The sequence below is a fragment of the Leguminivora glycinivorella genome, unplaced genomic scaffold (genome assembly GCF_023078275.1).
Source record: "Leguminivora glycinivorella isolate SPB_JAAS2020 unplaced genomic scaffold, LegGlyc_1.1 Scaffold6, whole genome shotgun sequence".
Classification (NCBI taxonomy): Eukaryota; Metazoa; Arthropoda; class Insecta; order Lepidoptera; family Tortricidae; genus Leguminivora; species Leguminivora glycinivorella.
In genome coordinates, this window is record NW_025952831.1 from 2,818,423 (window position 1) to 2,830,715 (window position 12,293).

Consider the following 12,293-nt stretch of genomic DNA (forward strand, 5'->3'; position numbering starts at 1 on the left):
TCATTCACGTCACTTTCAAGTTTATTACTTTTTAAAGAAACCATAAACATGCTTTAAAAACAGTTCACGTAAACATAACTACTTGTTTGTCATTAGTTAGATATACCATCAAAATTGCATGAAAAAATATTTTAATACACCAAAATTAGGTACTTACGTGTTTGCTGGTCAGATCCAGTGACGTACGACACGTACGTCATAGTTCAGGGCCAGAACAGAACTAAACTAACAGGCTACTACACGTTTCTAAGCCTTGTTGCATTTCGTTCGACCATAAAGTCATTTTCAATATTTACCACCAAAATTTACAAATTTACCCGGACAACTATTAATGCTTAGTTTAAAGTATCCAATTATGGACAATTCCTTATTAATATTATTTTATTATAACATACGTACACTAATAACGAGGAATAATTTGTGGTGTTTGAGTTAAATCAATGGATGTTATTGATGTACCATACAAATTGGAAATGGGGCGTACGCCAGGTCGTCCTGCTTGGTGACCCAGGTATGCTCTTTTCACATTTCAATCAATAAACCTTGCCCAGACTCATTCCCCTATGTTCCCATTTATAAAATAAATACTATTACCCAAAAGTAACAAACTGAACTACCAGGCCCCGTAGCCGAAATGCATTTTTGCGACGCGAAACGCCACCGAAACGCCGCAGAAATGTAGTCTGGCTCTGTCGCGCCAATACGCAAGAGCGCGATACTCGTAGCTTTTTTTTTGTTATAAATGGGCTTACTCTTGGCCATAGACTAGCCAAAGGCAAAGACGCGGCCTACGATGGAGTGAGTTCGCCCAGAAGATGCCTGTTCACTCTTGATTTGAAGATTGCCGGGTTATAGCTACGAAAGAGCACAGAATATATAATAGTACAAGTACAGAAGGCCCACTGCTTTGATGTTCTCGTAATGCCGCCTTTTTAAATACCTACAAAATTCTTACAAAGAAACGAGCCGCACGTGCGCGGCGTCCTGCGATAGGGTTACCTATGGATTAAAACGAATTAACACTCACATAAAATGTTATACTACTGTATTCAAGTCTTGGGTACTTTCTAGGTATAAATACTGTATTCATATATTATTGTTCAAGTTCCAAAAGTAACATTAGAAAGTGCGAACGTGCGTTCCGTGAGAACGCGCGCCACCCCTGAGTAGGCCGCGAACCGTCGGCATGTACTTGTAGCGCGGCGATAGAATCGCGGAGTGAGCCGTCCCTGGAAAGAGATAGATCTACGAAGGAAATATTATCGTGGGCGTTTCGTGAGCGTTTGTGCATTCGGTTACGCACACAGTCCTCTAGTCTCCCAAACCACATGACAAATGCTTTACATATACATATAACATATAATCACGCCTGTAGTATCCCATAAAGGGGTAGGCAGAGCACATGAACTACTAAGTTTCAGTGCCACTCTTGGCAAAAAAAGGGGTTGAAAGAAATCCAAATTGTGACATTGCAGTGACAGGTTGCCAGCCTCTCGCCTACGCCACAATTTAACCCATATCCCATAGTCGACTTCTACGACACCCACGGGAAGAAAGGGGGGTGGTGAAATTCTTAACCCGTCACCACAGGGGCGACACCACAATGCTTTAAATATGTAGATTTATAAAAATAAGCACAATATCGCAATTAAAATATTTTCTATTGAAATGTTAAGCAGTAAGTATTTACTTCCACCTAATTGAGAATTCACCAGTAACAATTTAGTTACCATGCTTACCCATATTAAATCAATTCTTAACAAGCGAAAACATCGGATAACGATATTTCAAGTAATTATTAAAGGGGAAAAATAAATCGTTAGATAATTGTCTGACGGTATATTTGACGGATTCTCGGAAACTATAATTATTAAACCAGGTTCTGAAAGCAGAAAACCTTTGACTAAATTTCGTAATATTAAGATTTATACGTGTATACGGTGTAATCATTAGGTATATTAGAATTTACGGCAATTATCAACTTTAAGCAATCATTATTACTCATTCATCACTCACAAAATGTTTTATAGTAAGAGGTAATCACGATGCCTGAAAATGTGCGATGCATATATAGAAAACTTATGAGGTAGTCATAAATAAACATTAATTTTTAGGGTTCCGTAGTCAACTAGGAACCCTTATAGTTTCGCCTTGTCTGTCTGTCCGTCCGTCCGTCCGCGGATAATCTCAGTAACCGTTAGCACTAGAAAGCTGAAATTTGGTACCAATATGTATATCAATCACGCCAACAAAGTGAAAAAATAAAAAATGGAAAAAAATGTTTTATTAGGGTACCCCCCCTACATGTAAAGTGGGGGCTGATATTTTTTTTCATTCCAACCCCAACGTGTGATATATTGTTGGATAGGTATTTAAAAATGAATAAGGATTTACTAAGATCGTTTTTTGATTATATTATTATTTTCGGAAATAATCGCTCCTAAAGGAAAAAGAAGTGCGTCCCCTCCCCTCTAACTTTTGAACCATAGGTTTAAAAAATATGAAAAAAATCACAAAAATAGAACTTTATAAAGACTTTCTAGGAAAATTATTTTGAACTTGATAGGTTCAGTAGTTTTTGAGAAAAATACGGAAAACTACGGAACCCTACACTGAGCGTGGCCCGACACGCTCTTGGCCGGTTTTTTTTAACTTTAAATTTTATTGTTATCACTGTAATATTTATTACTAGCTTTTACCCGCGGCTTCGCTCGCTAAAATTCGAAAAATGCGGAATGCTCCATACAAAATGTCATCCCCTATTTAAGGGAAGTGGGGGTTAGAAAGAGACAAAAAGTAGCCTATGTCACTCTCCATCCCTTCAACTATCTACACTTAAGAAATCACGTCAATTCGTCGCTCCGTTTTGCCGTGAAAGACGGACCAACAAACAGACATACACTCTTTCCCATTTATAATATTAGTATGGATAGTATGGACTATAACCATTATATATTATGGGTTAAATTGTGGCGTAGGTGAGAGGCTGGCAACCTGTCACTGCAAATGTCACAATTTTTTTTTTCAACCCTTAGTTGCCTAGACCGGCACTGAAACTTAAGTAGATTCGTATGTTCTGCCAATCCCTTAATTGGAACACAAACTTGATTATATGTATGTATGTAATATTAATGATCAGCGTGAATATATTTTAGAGTAATGTATCCAATTATTATTCTAATTACTTTTAATATTGTATTATGATCTCTTAAATTCAATTCAAAAATTTAAAGTTTAATTATTATTCTAAATTTTAATATATGAACTGTAACTGTTGACGTGTAATGTATCTGTGCATTTACGAAATAAATGAATATGAATATGAATATGAATATATTGTACATTTTATCGTCTCTCCCAATGCCAGTCAGACATTTTTCATAAATCCATAAATCTATTTTTTTTAAATTCCTAAAACCAACTAAAACTTAATGAAAATTGTCTCAGGGTGTAGGTTGTTACCTTTCCTTACTAAGTGTGCAGTCCGCGAAGATAAAAACTCGTCATTACAGCCGACCAAAATAAAACATGCAATACAAAGCATTTATTCATGGTAAACACACATAAAAAAAATACAAACAAATGGTTACTTATAAAAAAATACAGTATAAATGTTGGTCGGTCCACGAAATGGTCCCGCCTCAGCATATTGCTAACCATAAGGTCAGCGCTGATTTTCCGTCGAGACCATTTGTGGGCCACGGACCATTTGTGGGCAACATTAGCTTCCTATTTGTTTTAGAAGGGTACAAAGTTGTTTTTTAACCTCATGCGCTAAATTGATACCCGAACGTAGGCGTAACGTTGTATTGCTACCGAGTGAAACACAAAAAAACATACACATCACAACACCAACTTGAGGAAACTATAAAACTTAATCGATTTATTTTTTTGTACATTTATCATAGTTAAAAAAGTTAAAAAATCATCATTATAATATGTACATACCTACCTATGTACATGTGCCTATGAGGAAACGGAATAAAATAGTTATTTGTTATACAAGGGGGCAAAGTTGTATTTTAACGCCGAGTGTGGAATTGAAAAACGAGCAAGTGAAAGGATCCTATAGTTGAACCACGAGCGAAGCGAGTGGTTCGAGAATAGAAAATAAAAAGTAAAAATAAAATAATAAAACTAGCTCGGAAACATGTGTTTTTTCCTTTAATACCAGCGGGTAAAAACGCATTTTATCCACTAGTGAGTGAAGTAATTTGACCTTGAATAAAGTCAAATTAACTGCTTCATAACATAACATACAACATACAATAACATACAATCACGCCTGTATCCCATGAAGGGGTAGGCAGAGCACATGAAACTACTCAAGTTTCAGTGCCACTCTTGGCAAATAAGGGGTCGATAGAAAACGAAAGTGTGACATTGCAGTGACAGGTTGCCAGCCTCTCGCCTACGCCACACTTTAACCCATATCCCACAGTCGCCTTCTACGACACCCACGGGAAGAAAGGGGGTGGCGAAATTCTTAACCCGTCACCACACGGGCGCTTCAAAATTGATAAAAGTAGGTGAATCTAGTAATAAAGATGATTTACCACCTGTGGAACTACTGGAAGCAGTGATAAACGCATTTTTTGCGTTGTAGTTTCCCCGCTATAGTGAGGGGAAAAGTTTTGTGTTACACTCGGGTGCAAATGTATTTTACTTCTCGTGTGTTAAAAAACTCGCAAGTTCAGGATTCTATTTTCGAACCACTCGCTTCGCTCGTGGTTCAACTATAGAATCCTTTCACTTGCTCGTTTTTCAATTCCACACTCGGCGTTAAAATACAACTTTACCCCCTTGTATAACAAATAACTATTCTTTGTTTTGACCTCAGAAATGCGTGGTTAAATTTATTCCGTTTCCCCATGGGCAGCTTGTATGTACATAAGAGGGCCAAATGATAGCAAATAAAATCACTTCTCGTACATTGGCTAATTATGTCTCACAAGTCCTCTCCAAGGCTCATCATTACGTCGTATCATTATTATTGCTAAAGTTTACCGCTTGAATAAGTTCGTCAGAGAGTTAGCCTAGCCAAGATGACGATTAACCGTTCGCAGAGAATCGAAATAAAACTGTCTTTAAGGTTTTGAGGTTGACGACCGGTCTGGCCGAGTTGGTAGTGTTAGTGACCCTGCTTGCTAAGTGTCATTTAGTTCATGTAACGTCCGTTGGCGCTAGTACACGAGCGCTTAATGTCATGCCACGCTATATCCGACCGGACCGATTCAGGTTCGGTCGCCATCAAAACGTAAAGTCCGTCTAGCCATGTTTTTATTCTTGTCATGTTTTTTAGTTTTTTAAATTTATGCTTTTGTTCCTTATTGTTTTTCTTTTGTATGTTACCTTCCGTGATTTTTCTCACTTAATGGTCTCACCGGAAGACCAGCGCTGGAAGTCGCCAGCAATATGCTGAGGTGAGGCCATTTCGTGGCACTTTATTACTTTTCTGTCAGTGTAAAATTGTTTATTATCTGTGTGCTTTTGAATAAAAAATATTCTATTCTATTCTAAGCAAGAGTCATGGTATAAGTAAGTATGTATTTATCTATATAAGTAAGTATATCGTCACCTAGCACCGATAGTACAAGTTTTACTTAGTTTGGGGCTAGGCTGATCTGTGTAAGGTGTCCCCCAATATTTAATTATTCATTTAAGGGTATAACTTTACTTAGGTATACCTTTTCAAAGAAATTTCTGAAGAAATAAAGAAAAGAGAACAGTTTCGTTTCGTTTACTTCAAAGGTGATCATATTGGCTAGACCTCCTGTCCGTCATAATATCGTAATAACCGGCTATAACCCGTAAGGAATTACGGCGTGTTATGACGTGACGGGGAGATAAGAAATTTGTTCGGAATATATTATATTCTTTATTAGTGATGAAACGGATGAAGTAGGAGGCTTTGTATGTGTTTTCAGTGTCCAAAAATTTTATACGATTCTTCTACTTTATCGTGTCATTTAAATTCACCACTGGCTTTTCTGTGAAGAAAAACATCGTGAGGAAACCTGTATACATCTGCGAAGGAATCCAAAGGTGTATGTGAAGTCCTCAATCCGCATTGGACTAGCGTGAGGACTATAGTCCAAGCACTCTCTTGCATGAAAGGAGGCTTGTGCCCTGCAGTAGGACGTATAGGTATCTATATAGGCTCAATTACTACTTATTTTTTATTTATTTTCTATTTTTTATTAGGATTATTTATCTATGTAAGTTATGTAAGCAAACCTCGCGATAGTCTGTAAGTTATGTAAGCAAACCTCGATCAGTACCGGACCAATAATGTTTTAACTTCATTTCTGTCGGCGTCTGGCGTCCACGATTGCAATTCAGCTACGCCGGCAGCATTTTGGACTGTGATTTTGGAGTAATGTGAACGTCATCAGAAACTTCATACAAATTGGTCGTGCAGATCGCTACGCGCGATCGGTCCGGGTGACACTAAAAAAACACTCTTTGTTTGTCGAGTCATTCAGCAGCTTAACTGCGATGTATTAACCAAATTGTCAGAGTGGTCAATATAAATCTAATGAAACAAACCGTGAAACAAAGACAGCAACAAAGTCTGAGATAATAAATTATCTAAAACCTGTTTTACACCCTCTATAGGTACTATGAATTGCGAAGCAAAATACGTTTAATACATGAGGTAATACCTCATGTGACTCTCACTTCAGTTCCGCTAACTTTCCCCAACTTTAGGGTAGTTAGCGACATTGAGGGGTAACCGTGTGTGACAAACTTTGGCTCGGCATTCCGGCAATGGACATATTGGACATGTACTATGAGAAAGATAACTGCATCTATGTCTTATGCATTTATGTCTTTGACGACCGGTCTGGCGCAGTCGGTAGTGACCCTGCCTGCTGCGCTGCGGTCCCGGGTTCGAATCCCGATAAGGGCATTTATTTGTGTGATGAGCACAGATATTTGTTCCTGAGTCATGGATATTTTCTATGTATACACCGTGTTTCACTTAACACTAAAAACCTGAAAACAGTTTGTTCAGAATCGAGAGTAGAATCGATTCAGCTATATCTTGATGGGGGTAATATTTTTATTTAAATTTGTATTATTAGTTATTTTTTACGTGCCTATTCTATTGTACTCGTAAGACAACATTGTGTATATCGCATTGCTAGAGGTTGTTTACCTTTTTCAGTATTTAGGGGTATTAATACTGGCTGGTTACTTGGACGATTATTTTTTCGCTACGAGTTTGACGTTGTTTGTCAGTTTAATCTTAATGTTTATCATAAGTCATAACAAATTGAACTCGTACCTAATTACAACCTTGTCATTTTAAACATTGGGTTTAAATTTGCTTACTGCGATTACCTGTCCAATTTGAAGTTTACTGTGACAAAGCTTTAAAGTGTTTTACAGTGACATCTTAGCTGTCTATTGGTAAACCTTATGTCGTTGCAGTAACGTACACAAATAAATAGTTTTGTGGTTTATGGTGGAACTTAGCAATTATTTTATTTAGTGTAGAGCTAAAAGTCAAGTAGAGCTGTACAAAAAATTAAAAATTCAATTAAAAAAAACCGGCCAAGTGCGAGTCGGACTCGCGCACCGAGGGTTCCGTACAAACCTGCAAGGTTTACAAAGTTCGTTCATTACGACAATCGAGTCATAATATGAGGAAATGGGTAGTAAGGTTAAAATTATTAAAAAAATATATATTATGTGATGTAACTAAAAATTTATGGTTTTCGTAATTTTTCCTTTATCTATGCTATAAGACGTTGCTTCGTACCAAATTTCAAGATTCTGAGTTCACGGGAAGCACCCTGTAGGTTTTGATTCCCTTGCAAGTGTCGAAAATTTGCGGCATAAACGGCTCTATCTTTTGATTGCGTTGGCTTAGAAGTTTGATTTTTTCACAGCTTCAAGGGACAGTAGACCTGAGTAATTGATATAAATTTCAGCTTCATACCTCCACGCGTTCCTGAGAAAAAGGGTCTTGACAGACGGACGGACGGACGGACGGACAGACGGACAACAAAGTGATCCTATAAGGGTTCCGTTTTTTCCTTTTGAGGTACGGAACCCTAAAAAAGTAACCATCAGATTAAAAGATGAATACTCTAGATGAGTTTAAAAAAATAAAAATCAGTTGGGGTGTCTGAGGTTTTGAGTGTTACCGGAAACACGGTGTATAAGTATTTATATATTATATATCGTTGTCTGAGTACCCACAACACAAGCCTTCTTGAGCTTACCGTGGGCCTGTCAATCTGTGTAAAAGAATGTCCTATAATATTTAATTTATTAATTTAATTTTATTTATGTACTCCACAGTTTGACGACCGGTCTGGTCGGGCCTAGCAATGTACACACTATGTATCCTAGTCAACCAATTTGAATCTTAGGCCACTGTAGAACCTTTGCACAGTAAACGTCTATGTGACTTCTATGGCAAATAGAAGACGATGTAAATAAGACAGGGTGGCCTAGGATCAAATTGGTTGACCACCGTACAAGTTGCAAAATATTCTTAATTATTTTATTTGCTATCCTGTTGTGTGGAGCCACTGCTGGGCAAAGGGATGGGTGGAGGTGTCCTAGAAGTCGACTGTGGGGGGTTTAATAGGCGAGACGACTAAAAAAAACCGGCCAAGTGCGAGTCGGACTCGCGCACCGAGGGTTCCGTACAAACCTGCAAGGTATACAAAGTTCGTTCATTACGACAATCGAGTCATAATATATATTTTGTAATGTAACTAAAAATTTAAGGTTTTCGGAATTTTTCCTTTATGTGTGCTATAAAACGTTGCTTCATGCCAAATTTCAAGATTCTAGGTCGACTGGAAGTACCCTTTAGGTTTTGATTCCCTTGCGAGTACTTGCGAGTTTCAAAATATGCAGCTTAAATTGCTGTTTCTTTTGATTGCGTTGACATAGAAGTTTGATTTTGTTACAGCTTAAAGGTATTATAGACCTGAGTATTTGGTATGAATTTCAATTTAATACCTCTACGCGTTTATGAGGAAATGGGTAGTAAGGTTAAAATTATTAAAAAAAATATATTATGTGATGTAACTAAAAATTTATGGTTTTCGTAATTTTTCCTTTATCTATGCTATAAGACGTTGCTTCGTACCAAATTTCAAGATTCTGAGTTCACGGGAAGCACCCTGTAGGTTTTGATTCCCTTGCAAGTGTCGAAAATTTGCGGCATAAACGGCTCTATCTTTTGATTGCGTTGGCTTAGAAGTTTGATTTTTTCACAGCTTCAAGGGACAGTAGACCTGAGTAATTGATATAAATTTCAGCTTCATACCTCCACGCGTTCCTGAGAAAAAGGGTCTTGACAGACGGACGGACGGACAGACGGACAACAAAGTGATCCTACTAACCCTAAAAACTAATTAGTCCGTCAGTTAGATTATCAAAGAATTTTAGACACGTATTTTTTCTTTTTTCTCGTAAACGAAAAATGACGGCGGTACAGTGCGTTGAAGTTTCGCGTGACGTCAAGCCTAGGTACAATTTTTACTTAGAAGTGTCGTCACAACACAAGCCCCCACTCCGGAAGTCTGATGATCTATATGTTTGTATTTTTTCATTAATTAGAAAAATCGAAAAATATGTGTTTAGTATTTTTAACCCCCGACGCAAAAACGACGGGGTGTTATAAGTTTGACGTGTCGGTCTGTCTGTCTGTCTGTCTGTCTGTCTGTCTGTCTGTCTGTCTGTCTGTCTGTCTGTCTGTCTGTCTGTTTGTCTGTCTGTGTGTGTGTCTGTCTGTGGCACCGTAGCTCCCGAACGGGTGCACCGATTTCGATTTAGTTTTTTTTTGTTTGAAAGCTGAGTTAGTCGGGAGTGTTCTTAGCCATATTTCATGAAAATCGGTCCACTATGTCGCGGTCGGAGGTTTTTCCAAAATTTTAATTTTGTGGTTAGGTTATTGGACGATCTAACTGACGGACTAAACAGAATGCCATTTTTTAACCCCCGACGCAAAAACGACGGGGTGTAATGTTATAAGTTTGACGTGTCTGTCTGTGTGTGTGTCTGTCTGTCTGTCTGTCTGTCTGTCTGTTTGTTTTTCTGTCTGTCTGTCTGTCTGTCTGTCTGTCTGTCTGTCTGTCTGTCTGTGTGTGTGTCTGTCTGTGGCATCGTAGCTCCCGAACGGATGAACCGATTTGGATTTAGTTTTTTTTGTCTGAAATCTGAGTAAGTCGGGAGTGTTCTTAGCCATGTTTCATGAAAATCGGTCTACTATGTCGCGGTCGGGGGTTTTTTCAAAATTTTAATTTTATGGTTAGGTTATTATATATAGTCGTCATCCCTATTATGCTGTAGCAACCTGTCACTGCAGATATCACAATTTTATTATCTTCCAAATTTCAACCACTTAAGTGCCATGTTATTTTATCGCACAGAAATTCGAGAAGCCTCAGGGGTTCAAAAAAACATCACAGACTTTACCCAAATTCACACAATAAGACATGTTTCTCTTTCGAGTTTATTTCTAAAGTCAGTTTACCACGAGAATAAGAAATACAACCAAACCAATGACTGAACTAATACGTGTCTACAAACTGACAACCGTTCCCATGTCGACTTAAGAATGGGGACGGCCCCGTAAAATAGGCTGTTCATACAAATTTCGACCTTTTTTAACCACCGACGCAAAAACGACAGGGTGTCTGTTTGTCTGTCTGTATGTGGCATCGTAGCTCCCAAACGGCTGAACCAATTGAGATTTAGTTTTTTTGTCTGAAAGCTGAGTTAGTCGGGAGTGTTCTTAGCCATGTTTCATGAAAATCGGTCCACTATGTCGCGGTCGGGGGTTTTTTCAAAATTTTAATTTTGTGGTTAGGTTATTTCCGGCTATGTTGAAGTCTTGGTGGCTCAGTTGTCAAAGCTCTGGAAAATCGATCCAGAGGCAGTGACTTGAAAACACAACCAATGCAGTATTTTTTTACTTTTTAAAATTATTAACTTTTAAAACATATTAAGCCAAATGGCACCGAATACAGACATTTTCTGCTTCTAAAAAGTATATTAATCACAACTATGCTCCTAATGTTGAATTGTTTAGATGATTTTTACAATATCAATACCAATACAACAACCCAACATAAGATGCCTAGATTTTTTTCATCGCTAATATTAAGAATTTGGGTCATTTTTTTTATGAAACAGTATGCTTCTAATTTTTATACTAATTAAAAATCGCAAAACGTCAAGCGTTCAGGCTATTCTTTAAAGTACATCGAATTATGTAAAAAACTAAAAATATTATATCAGTATTCAGAGAGAAAAAATGGAGACCATATTTGTATTGAGAGGAGATGTCCTTTCCTCTTAAATCGATACGAAGTTCGATCCGATTTCAATACCTAGGTGATTTGCCCAAATTTGCTTTCACCTGCCCACGTAGCCAAGGTGACAATCGCTTGCTTGAATGAGTATATCCTTTTCTGTATAAGTCAAGCTGTTATTGACCGAAGCGACAGCGGAGGTCTACGGTTTAACTTTGACAATTCTTCATAGGTATTTGGATGTTCTCATCTACAGGTTTTTAGAGCTTTACAGGTTGCTTTAAAATTTCTAAACCGATTTTCGTGATTTTGTGATATTTTCGATTAAACAGAGTTTTGTTGATCCAGATTTCGATTTTTTTAATGCGGAAATGGCTTTTAAGGACTGCGGTACCAATAGCGTACATGTCGCTTAAGAATTGTGATAATAATAGGTAACTAAGTTACTTTTTTTATACTACGTCGATGGCAAACAAGCATACGGTCCGCCTGACGGAAAGCGGTCACCGTAACCTGTGGACGCCTGACTCAATGAGTGTCACGTGCGCGTTGCCAACCCATTAAAACCTTGTACTTACACTCCTTTTTAACCGACTTCAAAAAAGGACAAGGTTCTCAATTCGACTGAATGTTTTTTAACCCCCGACGCAAAAACGAAAGGGTGTTATAAGTTTGACGTGTCTGTCTGTCTGTCTGTCCGTCTGTCTGTCTGTCTGTCTGTTTGTCTGTGTGTGTGTCTGTCTGTGGCATCGTAGCTCCCGAACGGATGAACCGATTTAGATTTAGTTTTTTTTATCTGAAAGCTGAATTAGTCGGAAGTGTTCTTAGCCATGTTTCATGAAAATCGGTCTACTATGTCGCAGTCGGGGGTTTTTTCAAAATTTTAATTTTGTGGTTAGGTTATTTGTACGATATCTCCGAGAATCGTGAACCGATTTTCAATTTTTTTTTAATCGAATCGGGTGGTCCCATTGGCACTAAGTCGGGGTCTGATGATGGGATCTTGGA